At 44.0% G+C, this 14782-nt stretch overlaps 1 protein-coding gene and 1 pseudogene across 1 annotated transcript in view; one reads left to right on the plus strand and one right to left on the minus strand.

The window, feature by feature from the left end:
• Positions 1–14782, plus strand: part of ADRA1B (adrenoceptor alpha 1B) — a 56667-nt gene that overhangs the window by 25243 nt on the left and 16642 nt on the right. The gene's annotated exons all lie outside the window — the stretch shown is intronic.
• LOC103786165 (glyceraldehyde-3-phosphate dehydrogenase-like) lies at positions 8485–9801 on the minus strand (annotated as a pseudogene).

Below are 14782 nucleotides of genomic sequence, written 5' to 3' on the forward strand. Positions count from 1 at the left end.
TCATAATGGCCGAAAGAAGGAAATAACTCAAATGTCCATCTGCTGAAGAACAGATATGCAAAATGTGGTATATCCATACAATGGAATGTTATTTGGCCAAAGAAAAGAGAACAAAGTATGGACACATGCTACCACACAGATGAACCTTGAAACCGATACGCTAAGGGAAAGAAGCCAAACACAAAAGGTCACATTTTGTCATATAATTCTATTAAAACAAAATGTCCAAAATAGGCAAATGCACAGAGAGAGAAAGTAGATGAATGTTCGCAGAGACTGAGGAGAAGGGGAAATGAGATGACTGCTAATGGGTACTGGGTTTCTTTTTTTTTTTTTTTTTGAGACGGAGTCTCACTCTGTAGCCCAGGCTAGAGTGCAGTGGCGCGATCTTGGCTCACTGCAAGCTCCAACTCCCAGGTTGACATCATTCTACTGCCTCAGCCTCCCGAGTAGTTGGGACTACAGGCGCCCGCCACCATGCCCGGCTAATTTTTTGTATTTTTAGTAGAGACGGGGTTTCACCGTGTTAGCCAGGATGGTCTTGATCTCCTGACCTTGTGATCTGCCCACCTCGGCCTCCCAAAGTGCTGGGATTACAGGCGTGAGCTGCCATGGCCGGCCGGATACTGGGTTTTTTTAGGGGGTGATGAAAATGTTCTGTAATTAGATAGTGGGGTTGGTGTACAACTTTGTGAATTACTAAAAACTGCTAAATTGTACACTTAAAAGGGTAAATTTATGGTATGGGAATTATATAGCTCAATATGACTTTTTGAAAAAAAGTACTGTTCTAATTGGGAAACAACCTAAAAGTCTATCCATAAGCAGGTAAGGAAATAAACTCTCACACATTCATACAGTGGACTGTGATACAGCAGTTAGAAGGAATGAATTAGATCTGGATACTAATTAAGAAAGATCTTTAAGATAAATTGTTGGCTGGCCACACCTGTAATCCCACCACTCTGGGAGGCTAAGGCGGGAGGAACACTTGAGCCCAGGAGTTCCAGAGCAGCCTGGGCAACACAGTGAGACCCTCATCTCTACAAACACACAAAAAAGACAAATTGTTGGGGGGAGAAACAAGTTTCAGAGCATTGCATATAGTATGAAATGTTACATTCTTTAAATCCCAAATATTCTATTTTCTATGAGTATGTGTATGGAAATACATAGAAAAAAACTGGAAGGTAATACACCGAAAAGATGAAAATAGTTCCCCATAAAGGAGGGATACGAAATTAGGGATGGTAGTCAAAAAAAATTGTTCTTAATTTTTAAAAGAAAAAGTATTCATTTATTACATGTGTAATTAATAATTTGTAATTCTTTCTTTATTAAAATAAAAACATAAATTAGATCATCTTTGGGAGGCCAAGGTGGGCGGATCACCTGAGGTCAGGAGTTCGAAACCAGTCTGGCCAACATGGTGAAACCCCGTCTCTACTAAAAATACAAAAATTAGCCGGGCATGGTGGCGTGCACTTGTATTCTCAGCTACTCGGGAGGCTGAGGCAGGAGAATCACTTGAACTCAAGAGGTGGAGGTTACAGTGAGGCGAGATTGCACCACTGCACTCCCGCCTGGGTGACAGAGCAAGACTCTGTCTCAGAAAAAAAAAACAACGAAAAATGAAAACTAAAAATAAATAAATTAGATCATCTCAGTGGAGGATAAAGAGAAATATAATACAGAACAAGTTTCAATATTATAAACTACCTAACTATAATGAGGTACTTTTTCTGTTTGTAAATCGAGCTCTCATATTCTCCCAGAGAAACAAACTTACTCTTAAACTTTGCTTAGCTCTGAACTCTCTAGGGCTGAAAGTAAACCCACGGGGCCAGTTCCTCTAGTTTAAGACCCTGATGAAAGAATGCCACACATGAATGTCCCTAACTCCACAGCTCCAACCTGATTAAAGATCGTTAGTCTAATGACTTCTACCCTGTGTAACCCGTCAGCATCTCTCCCTAACCAGATCTATCTAGGTAAAGCCTCAAAATTCTTTTATGCTTGCTGTAGGCTGAGCCTCCACTGAGACGATTGAGAATACTGTGTGTGGCCTACTTAGGGGATTTCAGGGGTTGGGGAGAGAAAGAGGTTTGCTTTTCATTTGATTTTTTTCCCAATCTTTTCTTCCTCAGATCATAGGAAGAAAAGATAAAATTTTAAAGGAACACGATGAAACATTTTCTCATTTTGTAACTAAAATTTTGTGATGATTTCTTTCCAATCAGTATATTGTTACCTGGGTGACTGACTGACTACCACAATTGGCTCTCATTCTCTCTCTCTCTCTGTCTCTCTCACACACACACACACACACACACACAAACACACACACACACACATTCTCACTCCCCAGTTTTATTCTTCTTGGTTCTCTCTTCCTTTAAAACCAATACCTCTTTACCATTCAATGAGGTACCTTACCCAAGATTTGCTCATTTATTTATATCACATCTTACAGAGACCATTTTCACCTTTACGAACTCAGATTCTTAATGTGGCAGGCCCTGTTTCCTTCTGAACCTTTCATGCAGAGTTTTTTTGTTTTTTAACAAAACTCTTCTAAAGACACCAATTTACTCAGGATGCCCCAGGAACAAATGGCCCCATTTGTCACAGTGGAGAGCCGTGGCTATCAGCTTTCTCGCTGGCCACTGGCTCCTGGCCAGAGTGTCGTGCTCCTGTGCTTTCGTTTATTACCTGTCTGACCATGGTGCAGTGTCCTGCAGGCTACTCATTATTCTAGATACAAATTCCATCTGCAGTGCCTTTTAAAGAATGATCTGAAGTAGCACAAGGTCTCTGTTAATCAGTTAATTATTGTACATCACACAGAGAAAGGCTAACACTTAGCCAAAGAAACATCAGAATGATGCTGTGAAACCTGGTCTCTCGACAGGCTGTGTTACCATTTTGTCAAAGGGCCACTAATAAAAGATGATTGCTTGCTCATGATGAATGAATGAGAGAAACTAACAATGCCTTACAATTAGCACCCAGGGAACACAGCCACCATTTACCATGTGCCAGGCACTGTGCTAAGTGCCTCATATATGTTACCTCCTTCAATCTTTACAACAACCCTGGGGGAGATGGCGGGTGGGGGGAGAAGCTTGTTATTAGCCTAAATTTACAGATATGGAAATTGAAATTCAGACAGTGAGAGGCTTGTAAAGATCACACAGCCAGATATCTATTAAGTACCTTCTCTGTCTTGAGTACTCTTCAAGGCACTGCAGATACAAGAGTGAAAAAAACAGGCAAAGCCACTGCCTCCATGAAGCTTACAGTCCTGAGGGGTGGGCATGGACAAATCGTACCTATAAATAAGCATGTGATATCAGATAATTGCAGGTACTATAGAGGAAATATGATGGAGTGGTGTGCTAGAGAGGAGCAGGGTGGTGATGATCAAGAAAGAGCATGAGCTCAACCTGAGGAAGCTGATTGAAAAAGAAAATAATTAATTTTAAGAAAAAAGAGGGCCGGGTGCGGTGGCTCATGCCTATAATCCCTGCACTTTGGGAGGTCAAGACGATCACTTGAGGTCAGGAATTTGAGAGCAATCTGGCCAACATGGTGAAACCCTGTCTCTACCAAAAATACAATAATTAACCAGGCACGGTGGCATGAAGGCTGAGGTGGGACAATTGCTTCAACCTGGGAGGTGGAGGTTGCAGTGAGCCCAGATTGCACCATTGCACTCCAGCCTGGGCAACAGAGTGAGACTCTGTCTAAAAAATTAATAAATAAATAAAAATAAGGAAAGAAAAAGGAGAGAAAGCTGCTTGTTGAGATCATGGGCTTGAGTGACTAGAAGGAGCCAGCCCTGCAGGAATCTGGGGGAAAGCATTCCAGGCAGCAAGGACAGTAAATGCAAAGACCCTGAGATAGGAATGCATTTGACATGAGTGACATGGAAAATGGCAGCCAGAGTGCTGGACTGCACAGAAGGAGGAGGAGAGAGGTGGCAGATGATGTCAGACAGGAAGGAAGCATGGATATCCTGTGAGGCCTTGTAGGTCATGATAGAAAGGTTAGCATTTTCTCTAAATGCTATTGAAAATCATGGGAGGGTTTTGGAAAGGGAAATAATGTAATCCGATTTCTGGTGGGTTTTTTTGTTTGTTTTTTTTTTTTGAGATGGAGTCTTGCTCTGTTGCCCAGGCTGGAGTGCAGTGGCGCGATCTCGGCTCACTGCAAGCTCTGCCTCCCGGGTTCACGCCATTCTCCTGCCTCAGCCTCCCAAGTAGCTGGGACTACAGGCGCCCACCACCATGCCTGGCTAATTTTTTGTATTTTTAGTAGAGATGGGGTTTCACCATGTTAGCCAGGATGGTCTTGATCTCCTGACCTTGTGATCCACCCACCTCGGCCTCCCAAAGTGCTGGGATTACAGGCGTGAGCCACCGCGCCCGGCCCGATTTCTGTTTTTAAAGACTTCATTGGGTAAGTGGAGGATGGATTGTAGAGGCTTAAGGGTAGAGACAGGGAGGTCAGTTGTGAGGCTGAGGCCGTGCTCCAGAAGAGATGATGGTAACTTTGGATTGCATTCTGTTCTTACCTATAAAAATCTAGACCATCCAGGAAAAAGCCTGATCCGGGATTTACAGAGAATTCCCTGGTAAATTGACATGAGGCTTCTCCAGGATTTATCCCACCTCATGCTGAATGCATACAAACTGTGTGACATTTATTTCTCTTTAAATAAACTTTTTATTGAAGTATGACATGCATACAGAAAAGAGCACCAATCAGAAGGGATGGCCGTGTCAATATTCACAAAATGAACACATCCCGGTAAGCAGCACCAAAATAAGAAAGAAAAGATTACCAGTACCCGCAAAGCCTCCCCATTTCTCCTTCCAGTCCATCTCTGGCATTCCAAGTGTGTGTCTGTCACATGTTTTGCCAGAATGACGTGCTGTAAATCCATATTCTCAGTCTTGCTTATCTCATGACCTCTTTTTCTAAACCAAAAGTTGCATGCCTTCTGCAATCAGAGATTTCTGATACTACCAGCCACAATGATTTGAATTTTGTATTCTGTGATATATATTATGAAAACAATTAAAATTATAGTATAATATTGAATATGCTTAGATTCTATTGTTCCCTCTCTTAAGAATCAGAGCTCATACATAAACATGGCATAGATTCTGGAAAGACTGCAGGTTACCTTATCTAGAATCATCTGGAATCCAATGGCACAGAGTGTAGGACCACGACACATGAGTTTGCAGCATAGAACAAAGACATGATTTCAGGGCTTTGTCCAGAAGACAAGACACTGGTGGAGAACTAATATTTACTGAGCACTTATGATGTCCCTAGCAGTGAGCTAGGTGTTTCAGTATGTTATCTTATTTAATCTTCACAACCCTTTGAGGATGGCATAATTGTTTCCATTGTACAAATAAGAGAACCATAGTTAGCTGGGTACGGTGGCTCACATCTGTAATCCCAGCACTTTGGGAGGCCGAGGTGGGCAGATCACCTGAGGTCAGGAGTTCAAGACCAGCCTGGCCAACATGGCAAAACCCTATCTCTACTAAATAATAGAAAAATTAGCCAGGTGTGGTGTGGATGCCTGTAATCCCAGCTAGTCCAGAGGCTGAGGCAGGGAGAATTGCTTGAACCTGAGAGGCAGAGGTTGCAATGATACGAGATCGCACCACCGCACTCTAGCCTGGGCAACAGAGTGAAACTCCATCTTAAAAAAAAAAGAAAAGAAAAGAAAACCATGGCTCAGAAAGGTAAAATAATTGACCCAAGTTCTCAGGGCTCATAAGTGGCAGAGCTGAGCTTGCAACTAGCTCTGTCTGCCACCAAATCCCATGCTTATTTCACTCAACCAATGCAGCCTCTATAACATTTTTTTTCATTTGATCTGCATGAAATAGATTGAAGTATTGGCCTCAATACTTGGTTGTTGCAATAAGCCTCATTTCTTTTAATGGTTTCCCTTTTACATTCTTTTTTTCAATACACTGGCTTTCAAATTAACGCTAAAGCTATTCATAAATGAAATGGGGGACCTGGCTATGACTTTGCTTCTTTCCAGAAAGCAAAGGCTCTTTAAGCTTGAAGACGTTGAATGCTTGCTGTAAATCCAGGAAAGAAATGAATGAGCACAATTTAAATCTCTCCAGCCTAGAGTCTGGCCACGTGAGGGACACGGGAGCTACATTGCATCACCATATTATCCGTTTTTGAGAAAGGAGCCAGCAATTAGCACAAAAATTTAGATTAACCACGTTAACATCTCTGGGAGAGGGATTCACATTCTCTGGCTTTCTGCAAGCTCTTCCAAGCTCAAGCTGTCCCTGGATTCTTTGGCTTTGCGTCATGAAGGGAATTGATTTGATCAATTACATTGCTGCTGTCTAATTAGTAAGCATGGCCACACTGGCCCATCGGTTTCACAGAGATTAAACTTGGAATCCTGACTGCAGACCGATTTTCATAGCTGAAAGTCTCTGTACCTTCATCCTCAATCCATACCAGTTCCCTGGAGTTAATCATAACAGGACTTTGACCCAGGGCTGGAGGCATGTTCTCCAAGTTCGGACAACAGGGCTTCCGGAGTCTTCCTGCATTACAGCACAGATTATTTTGTGAAAGCTCCGCAGGTTAAGAAGCTGGGCCTTTTCACACATGCTATGCACTGCCCTTCACAAAGCACTTTATGCTCACCCTTTCATTTGAGTTTCCTGGTATCTCAACAAGGAAAGAAAATATAACTCTCATTTCAACATGAAGAAAGGAACCTTCACAGAAATGATGATTCAAAGCCACAAAGCGTTTTTCAACAGAAATCAGTCATCATGTTTTCAAAAAGTAACTTTTATTGGGTTAGTTACGTTTTATTACAAGAAGTTATATGCGTGTTTTCATTGTAGAAAATTTAAAAGAATCAGAAAAACAAAAAAAGATAATAAAAAGCCACCCCTTAAACATAACCACTGAAATGTTGAAAACATATTTATTCAGCCACTTTTCTATGGCATATCAAATGTACTATTTTGTAACCTGTTCTTTGTCTCTTGACGTATTATGAACACGTTTCTAATCATATTCACTGAGTTAATTTTTACTGGTTGAATTGTATGTGTCATTAAGCCAGTCACTTATGTTGAATATTTGGGGTTGTTTCCAATTTTTAGTTATGATAAATAATGTGCCAATAAAATCCTTGTATCTAAATAATAACATTTATTGAGTATTTATTTTGTCTCAGATACTGTACTAAGTGTTTTACATGTATTATCTCATTTAACCCTTCCAAGAACCCTATGGATAAATAATATTATCTCCATTTTATAGATGAGGGAACTGAGTCCTAGAGAGAGGTTAAGTAACTTACCCACAGTGACATAGATAATAAGTAGTGATGTTAAAATTTAATTCAAGTCAGCCTGACTGCAGAGCTAGCACACTTAACCACTAAGACAAATTCTTAAAATTGTAATTTCAGGGAAACTAAATACATAAAACTGTAAGGCTTTTGAATCACCTTACTCAATTACCCTCCAGAAAGCATATTCCAATTTATACTCCCACCCTCAATGTATGAATGCCCATTCATTCACATCATCATCAACATGGGGTACTACTCAATTTGTATTGTTCATTAGGGAAAAATGAAGCCCAATCTTCTGATAGCTCGTTCACGCTTTTAGAGCATGCATGCAACATGGTTCCTGATCAAAACAGTGATTTTCTCTAAATCAATGGCTCTTATTCTTTTTTTGGTACATGGGCGCTTTTGAAAATCTGAGGGAAGCTATGAAACAGCTACGCAGAAAATGTACATATGCACATCAAATAACCTCTTATTTTTCAGTGGCTCACAAACACCATTAAGAACTTCTGGGCTTGCCAGAGGATTGATGCATCAACAACATGAAAACTAAAACTAAAAGCAGGACTAATACACTCATTCTTCAAATGCTGGTCTTGCCAGATTGTTCTTTTAAACAATCCTGAAGCATAAGAAACCAGATCAGGAGACACTGGAATGAAATGCCCAGGCACTATAACAGTGTATTTGCCATGTGGTAGGAGGTACTAGGTCAAGACTCTCTCCTGAGGTCATGCTGTCCTCCACTAAGATCAGCAAGATCTCAGAGCAGATGGACCGGCCGGCACCAGCCTGCCTCCATTTGTGCACTTCAGCAGCCTCAGAAGAATAAGTGTTGGATTCTCTTGCCAAATGCACTTCTTCACACGCTGGCGTTTTTCATTATGTCCTCTTGCATCCTGCTCCTTTATGGCTTGCAAAGCCTCGTCCCAGATAAGTCAAACCTCCACCAACCCTACCCACTCCCCTCCTGTCACAAGCAGTGGATCAGGGCAAGCAGGGAAGAGAGAGTGAGGTCCAGGGCCTCGCCTGTCCATCTGCTCTGAACGCTGTTGTGCCAGGCAGATCTTTCTGTGAGCCCTCCTTGACCAGAGCACGTGCTCCCTGGGAGGAATGGGGCAGTTTTTTGTAATGATCCATCAGGGAAGTTTTCTGTAATAATCCATTGAGGCTCAGTGACATTTCAGGATTAGGGGTGAAACATCTGGTTCCAGCTTGCAAGGAAGGAGGCGGACAGAGGAATTAGCAAGCTTAAGTGATCTGCCCTTTTGGGTGACCCTAGTGGAGAATTTTTTCTTTTTTTGGCTGAGCACAGGGGACTTTATTGATAGTACATGACAAGGTGGGGCTCCCTAGGCCCCTCCCTCTTCAGGGGGTCTGTATGGAAACTGTGAGGAGGGGAGAGTCTCAGTGTCATGGGGGACTGTGTGTGGCAGGGACTCCCCATCAGTGAGGGCTTCTCGCTTCCTCTCATGCTCTCGCTGGGGCTGGTGGTCCAGGGGTGTTACTCCTTGGAGGCTATGTGGGCCATGAGGTCCACCACCCTGTTGCTGTAGCCAAATTCATTGTCATACCAGGAAATGAGCTTGACAAAATGGTCTTTGAGGGCAATGCCGGCCCCAGCATCAAAGGTGGAGGAGTGGGTGTCTCTGTTGAAGTCGGAGGAGACAACCTGGTGCTCAGTGTCGCCCCAGATGCCCTTGGGGGGACACTCCAATGCTCACTTCACCACCTTCTTAATGTCATCATATTTGGCAGGTTTTTCCAGACGGCAGGTGAGGTCCATGACTGACACGTTGGTGATGGGGACACAGAAGCCCATGTCAGTGAGCTTCTTGTTCAGCTTAGAGATGACCCCTACCCACAGCCTTGGCAGTGCCAGTAGAGGCAGGGGTGATGTTCTGGAGAGCCCCGCAGCTGTCGCACCACAGTTTCCCAGAGAGGCCATCCACAATCTTCTGGGTGGCAGTGATGGCGTGGACTGTGTTCTGGAATCTTTCCACAATACCAAAGTTGTCATGGATGACCTCGCCCAGGGGCACTAAGCAGTTGGTGGTGCAGGAGGCATAGCTGACGATATTGAGTCTGTTGTCATACTTCTTGTGGTTCATGCCCATCACGAACATGGGGGCATCAGCAGAGGGGGCAGAGATGATGACCCTTTTAGCTCCTCCCTGCAAGTCAGCCCCAGCCTTCTCCATGGTGAAAGACGCTGGTGGACTTCACAACATATTCAGCGCCAGCATCGCCCCATTTGATTTTGGAGGGATCTTGCTCCTGGAAGATGGTGATGGGATTTCCATTGATGACAAGCTTCCCTTTCTCAGCCTTGACAGTGCCATGGAATTTGCCATGGGTGGAATCATACTCGAACATGTAAACCATGTAGCTGAGGTCAATGAAGGGTCATTAATGGCAACAATATCCACTTTACTAGAGTTAAAAGCTGCCCTGGTGAGCAGGTGCCCAATACATCCAAATCCGTTGACTCCAGCCTTCACCTTCACCACGGTGTCTTGGGGATGCAGCTGGCAATGCACAAGAAGATGTAGCTGTCTGTCGAACGGGAGGAGCAGAGAGCCCCTAGTGGAGAATTTAGCACGGTCTGGATGGATAGACGAGACCACTGTGAAACAGGGGCAAAGAATGCAGTCTGCTCCTCGGGCCGGAACCTGAGCTGCCCTGGCCTGGCTACCCACCCATAGCCACCTTTGGGGTCTCACTGTGCACAAAACCACCTCATCCTAGTCAGAAATACGGAGCAGAGTGGTGAGGGGAACAAGGGCTGTTGTGCCCTTTTATTGTCTGGCTTAGTTCTATCTTTTCATCCCTGCTTATATTTTCCATCCTTTGAAAACTCACTCTTTGCTCTGTCCTCTCACTTTTGTTGCTGGCATTGCTCGTCCACAGATCATGGAAGGATTTTTGAGTTAGGCATCTCTTCTCCCTCCACCTTCTTGGAGGCCCAGAACTTACTTTCACAAGGCCTGGAGATGGCAAAAGGATGACTTTTCAATTCTAAATTATTACAGTTTCTCCTGGATTTGGCTGGGAAAATGAGTCATCTGAAAACTAGTGTATTCACAGTCAAACGCTTATCCCCTACACTTTTCAGTCCCCTGTGTAATCTGCTACACTTTCTTAAATTGCCTTTTGGTACAGGAGGCCCTTCTTATTCTTGGGGGATATGTTTCAAGAACCCCAGTGGATGCCTAAAACCGTAGATAGTACCTAACCCTATATACACTATGTTTTTCCTATGCATACATATCTACAATAAAGCTTAATTTATAAATTAGGCACAGTATGAGATTAAGAATAATAATAATAAAATAGAATGATTGTAATAATATACTGTAATAAAAGCTATCTGAAAGTGGTCTCACTCTCTCTCTCAAAGCATCTTATTGTATGTAATATAATATTTTTGGACTGCAGTTGACCTCAGGTAACTGAAAGCATGGATGGCGAAACTGTGGATAAGGGGGAAACTACTGTCCTTGGCTTCCTAGTGGCCTGCCTCACCGGGTTAAAACAGCAGCACATGGGAGAGCAGGAGCTCATGGGTTGTACTGAGATAGCTCCGTGACTGAGTAAATTACTTCTCTTATAAGTGTCAATTTCAACATCTGTAAAATGGGGGCAGTTAATTGCATCTCCCACCTAGAATTGTTTTGGGTATGAATGAGAGGTGCATGTTAGGGGTTATTACAGTGCTTGCCACCTATAAGCTCTCTGTACATGATAACTACTCTTATTGTCATTGTTATAAAATTCAGATCCCCACTATCTTCTGTATTTTTCTTTGAATTTTGTCATAAAGACAGAGTCCATTTCTAATTATTGTGAGAATCAGCACACATTCTCCACCTTCTCTGTAATCAGGACACTGCGTAAGAAGCCAGGCCTCCCCTCTCAAGAGCTGAATAACCTTCTTACATTATAGGCTTTCTGAAACACACTTGCCCTGTTGCAGTTACACAGGGGGGATGCTATTTCCTGCCCTTCCAGCTCCTATGTCCTCAAAACGTGAATATGGAATCACTTTTATAGGAACGTTCTTTGAAAGTGACAATGTCAAGAGCTGGATGTGGTGGCTCACATCTGTAATCCCAGCACTTTGGGAGGCCAAGGCAGGTGGATCACCTGAGGTCGGAAATTCGAGACTAGCCTGGCCAAGATGGCAAAACCCCATCTCTACTAAAAATACAAAATTAGCTGGGAGTGATAGCACACACCTGTAATCCCAGCTACTCAGCAGACTGAGGCAGGAGAATCACTTGAACCTGGGAGGCAGAGGTTGCAGTGAGCCGATCGTGCCACTGCACTCTAGCCTGGGCAACAGAATAAGACTCTGTCTCAGAAAAATAAAAAATAAAAAAAAAGATAGTGGCAATGTCAAATAATGCCTCCTTTCCAAACTATCCCCACCACACATCTCTCCATCCCTGCATGTAACCAGCACCTCCCCATCTTCTTCTAGGCACCCCCACACTGAGTGTTCCAAGGGAGTCACAAGTCTCCAGTCTGTGGCAATCAGCACTGGGGTGTGGAAGGGCCAGTAGCTCTGGGTCAGGCCTCAAATTGAAGCCTGTCTCTACCACTGTGTAATCTTGAGCAAATTCCTTAATCAGGCTGAGCTGGCATTGTTTCATCTATAAAATGGGCTAATAATTATGCCCACCTCAGAGGCTTGTGAGGACTGAATAATTAGTGAAATCTCCTTGCTTCCTGAATCAGTGTTAATCTCCTTGCTCAGATGCAGGCATCTAAGAGATGTTCAATACAGACTTGCTGTGAAGGGGAGCAAAGCTCGGGGACCTCCTGCTGAGGGCGATAATCCAAAACCTATGCCAAATTGAGAATGGAGCATTTATCTATGTGAAAAGAGCTGGTGAAAAAAAAAAAGAAAGAAAATGAAAGCCATTTTCTACCATCACCATTCCCAACTCTCTCTCCCCGGCTGCCTCTCAACAAGGCTGACACCAAAGCTGCCAGAAGACAGGACAGAAATGCTCGCCTGAAAAGAGACATACGAAAAGTGACAAAAGACATTTATATGAATTTGGAACTCCTGGAGCAAACTGGGAGGGAAAGGGAGAGGAACGGAGATGGGAATGGACAAGGAGGGGGTCAGCGAGATCCGCATCAATAGTTCTCCTCCATGCTTGGTGTCTGAATCAGCTCCGGCTGCTGTAACAATGTACCTTAGACCAGTTGGCTTATCAACAACAGAAATTTATTCCTCACAGTTCTGGAGGCTGGAAGTCCGAGATCAGGGTGCTGCTATGGTCAGGTTCCGGTGAGGGCTCTCTTCCAAGCTGCAGACAGATGCCTTCCTGTTGTGGCCTTACACGGGATAAAGATGGGGAGGAAGCTCTCTGGGATCTCTTTTATAAGGGTATGAATCCCATTCATGAGGGCTCCACCCTCGTGACCTAATTAGCTCCCAAAGGCCCCACCTCCTGATACCATCACGTGGCAGGATAGGACTTCAACAAATGGATTTTAGGAGGACAATCACTCCATTGCGCTTGGTATGAGTGATTTTTCTCTTATGGAATCATTGCCTCTGTGTGGTGCAAATAGAGGAGGCCACCAAGGGAAATGGAGCCCATGAGTCAGGAGAGGCCACAAGGAAGGTAGTGTCCCTGCCCTACGACAGGAATCGGGGGACTCCAAGGGAGGATTTTGAACTTCCAGGGTTATGGGAAAGGGATACAGGAGACAATCTCACCGAACTTTCAAGGAGTAGGAAGGCCTCCTCCACCTGGCATCCAAGCTACCATATGTAGCCAGCACAGGCAATAACACTGAACACATTCAGACCTTTTATCATTGAGATTCTCAGAAAACATTCTTGTATGGCCACAGTAAGCCCACCCAGCTGGGTGTCCTACAGGACATCTTCAAGTTGTACTGCTACCTGGAAGGTTTCCCCGCTGTAAGGAGACTTTGAGGGCTGGAATTTTGGGGTCATTTATGGCATGCCGGTAGACCTAGACTGAGAAGCAAGATAAGGGTTCATCTTGCTGGAACCTGGAGAATGGCATGCATTCAGCAGCAAAGACTAATCATTTCATTATACAATATTTATGATGCCAGGCAATGTGCTTAGCCTTCAGGATACAGAAAGACAAGAAAGGGCTCTGGTGAGAAGACAAGACACCCTGGAGATGGTGTACCAGCGTCATTCACTCTGTATTGGAGAAGTCCTGAGGGCTGCGGGTGTCAAGGAAGGTATGAGTCCCAGATGTGGCCTCCTCAGGGAGGAATGTGTGCCAGACTGAGCCAAACAAGCAAGAGGTGACACAGAGCCATCCAGGGGTCCCGACATAACCTTAACCTGTCATATCAGTTTGGATGCAGGAAAAGTTTTGATGCACACCAGCCAAAGGACAGAACAAAGGGATGAGTCAGAAAGAAGAGGGCAGGGAAATCAGCGAACAGCTGCTGAGAGGAGAGATGAAAGGGACTGCATGGAGCCTAATGGTCTAAGTGGCCCAATCTCAGTGTTTTACCATCTGATTCCCCAAGGCTGGAAATTGTCCCTGTTCTCTTGTAGAGCCTTTCATCCTAAGACACCTGTGCCTCTCTGCCAGCCAGCAGGTTCATCTACTGCTTAGGAAGGAAGGATTCAGTTCTGTGTGGCCTGTTTGTCCTAGGCTCAAAGAAACTCTGGCTGGAGAAATATCTGCACCTTTTTCCCTAATTTCCATTCTACCTCTAAAAGCTGAACACAAGGCTAAGAGTCAGAGAAGGAGGGGGCCCTGGTAGCTAATGCGACCCCCTTGTTTTGTACATGGAGAAGCTGGAGCCCAGAAAGGCCATGACCCAGCTTGAAGGTCTACCAGCTACTAGCCCTCTTCTAGCTCTTTTCCCATCCCTATATTTTTGACCTTTGTCTCTCCCTCAATCTTTCTCTTTGTCTCTCTCTCTCTCTCTCTCTCTGATTACCAAAGAAATATTTGAGGCCAGGCATAATGGCTCCTGCGTGTAATCCCAGCATTTTGGGAGGCTGAGGCAGGAGGATCACTTGAGCCCAAGGTTTTGAGACCAGCCTGGGCAACTTAGGGGAGATCCCATCTCTACAAAAAAGTTTTCAATTGGCCAGGCCTGGTGACACTGAGTAGTCCCAGCTACTCAGAAGACTGAGGCAGGAGAATCTCTTGAGCCCAGGAGTTTGAGGCTGCAGCAAGTTATGATCACTTCACTGCACGCCAGCCTGGATGACAGGGGGAGACCCGTTTCAAAGTAAACAAACAACAAAAATGTTCATTGCAAAAAGAATTTTAAATACAAAGTGAAAATGTTCACATAAACACATTCCAGAGATAACAGCTATGAACAGTTTGGTGTATACTCACCCAGATTTCCAAATTTTATTTTTTTGTTGGCTGTAACTAT

Source organism: Pan paniscus, chromosome 4, assembly GCF_029289425.2.
Source record: "Pan paniscus chromosome 4, NHGRI_mPanPan1-v2.0_pri, whole genome shotgun sequence".
Lineage (NCBI taxonomy): Eukaryota > Metazoa > Chordata > Mammalia > Primates > Hominidae > Pan > Pan paniscus.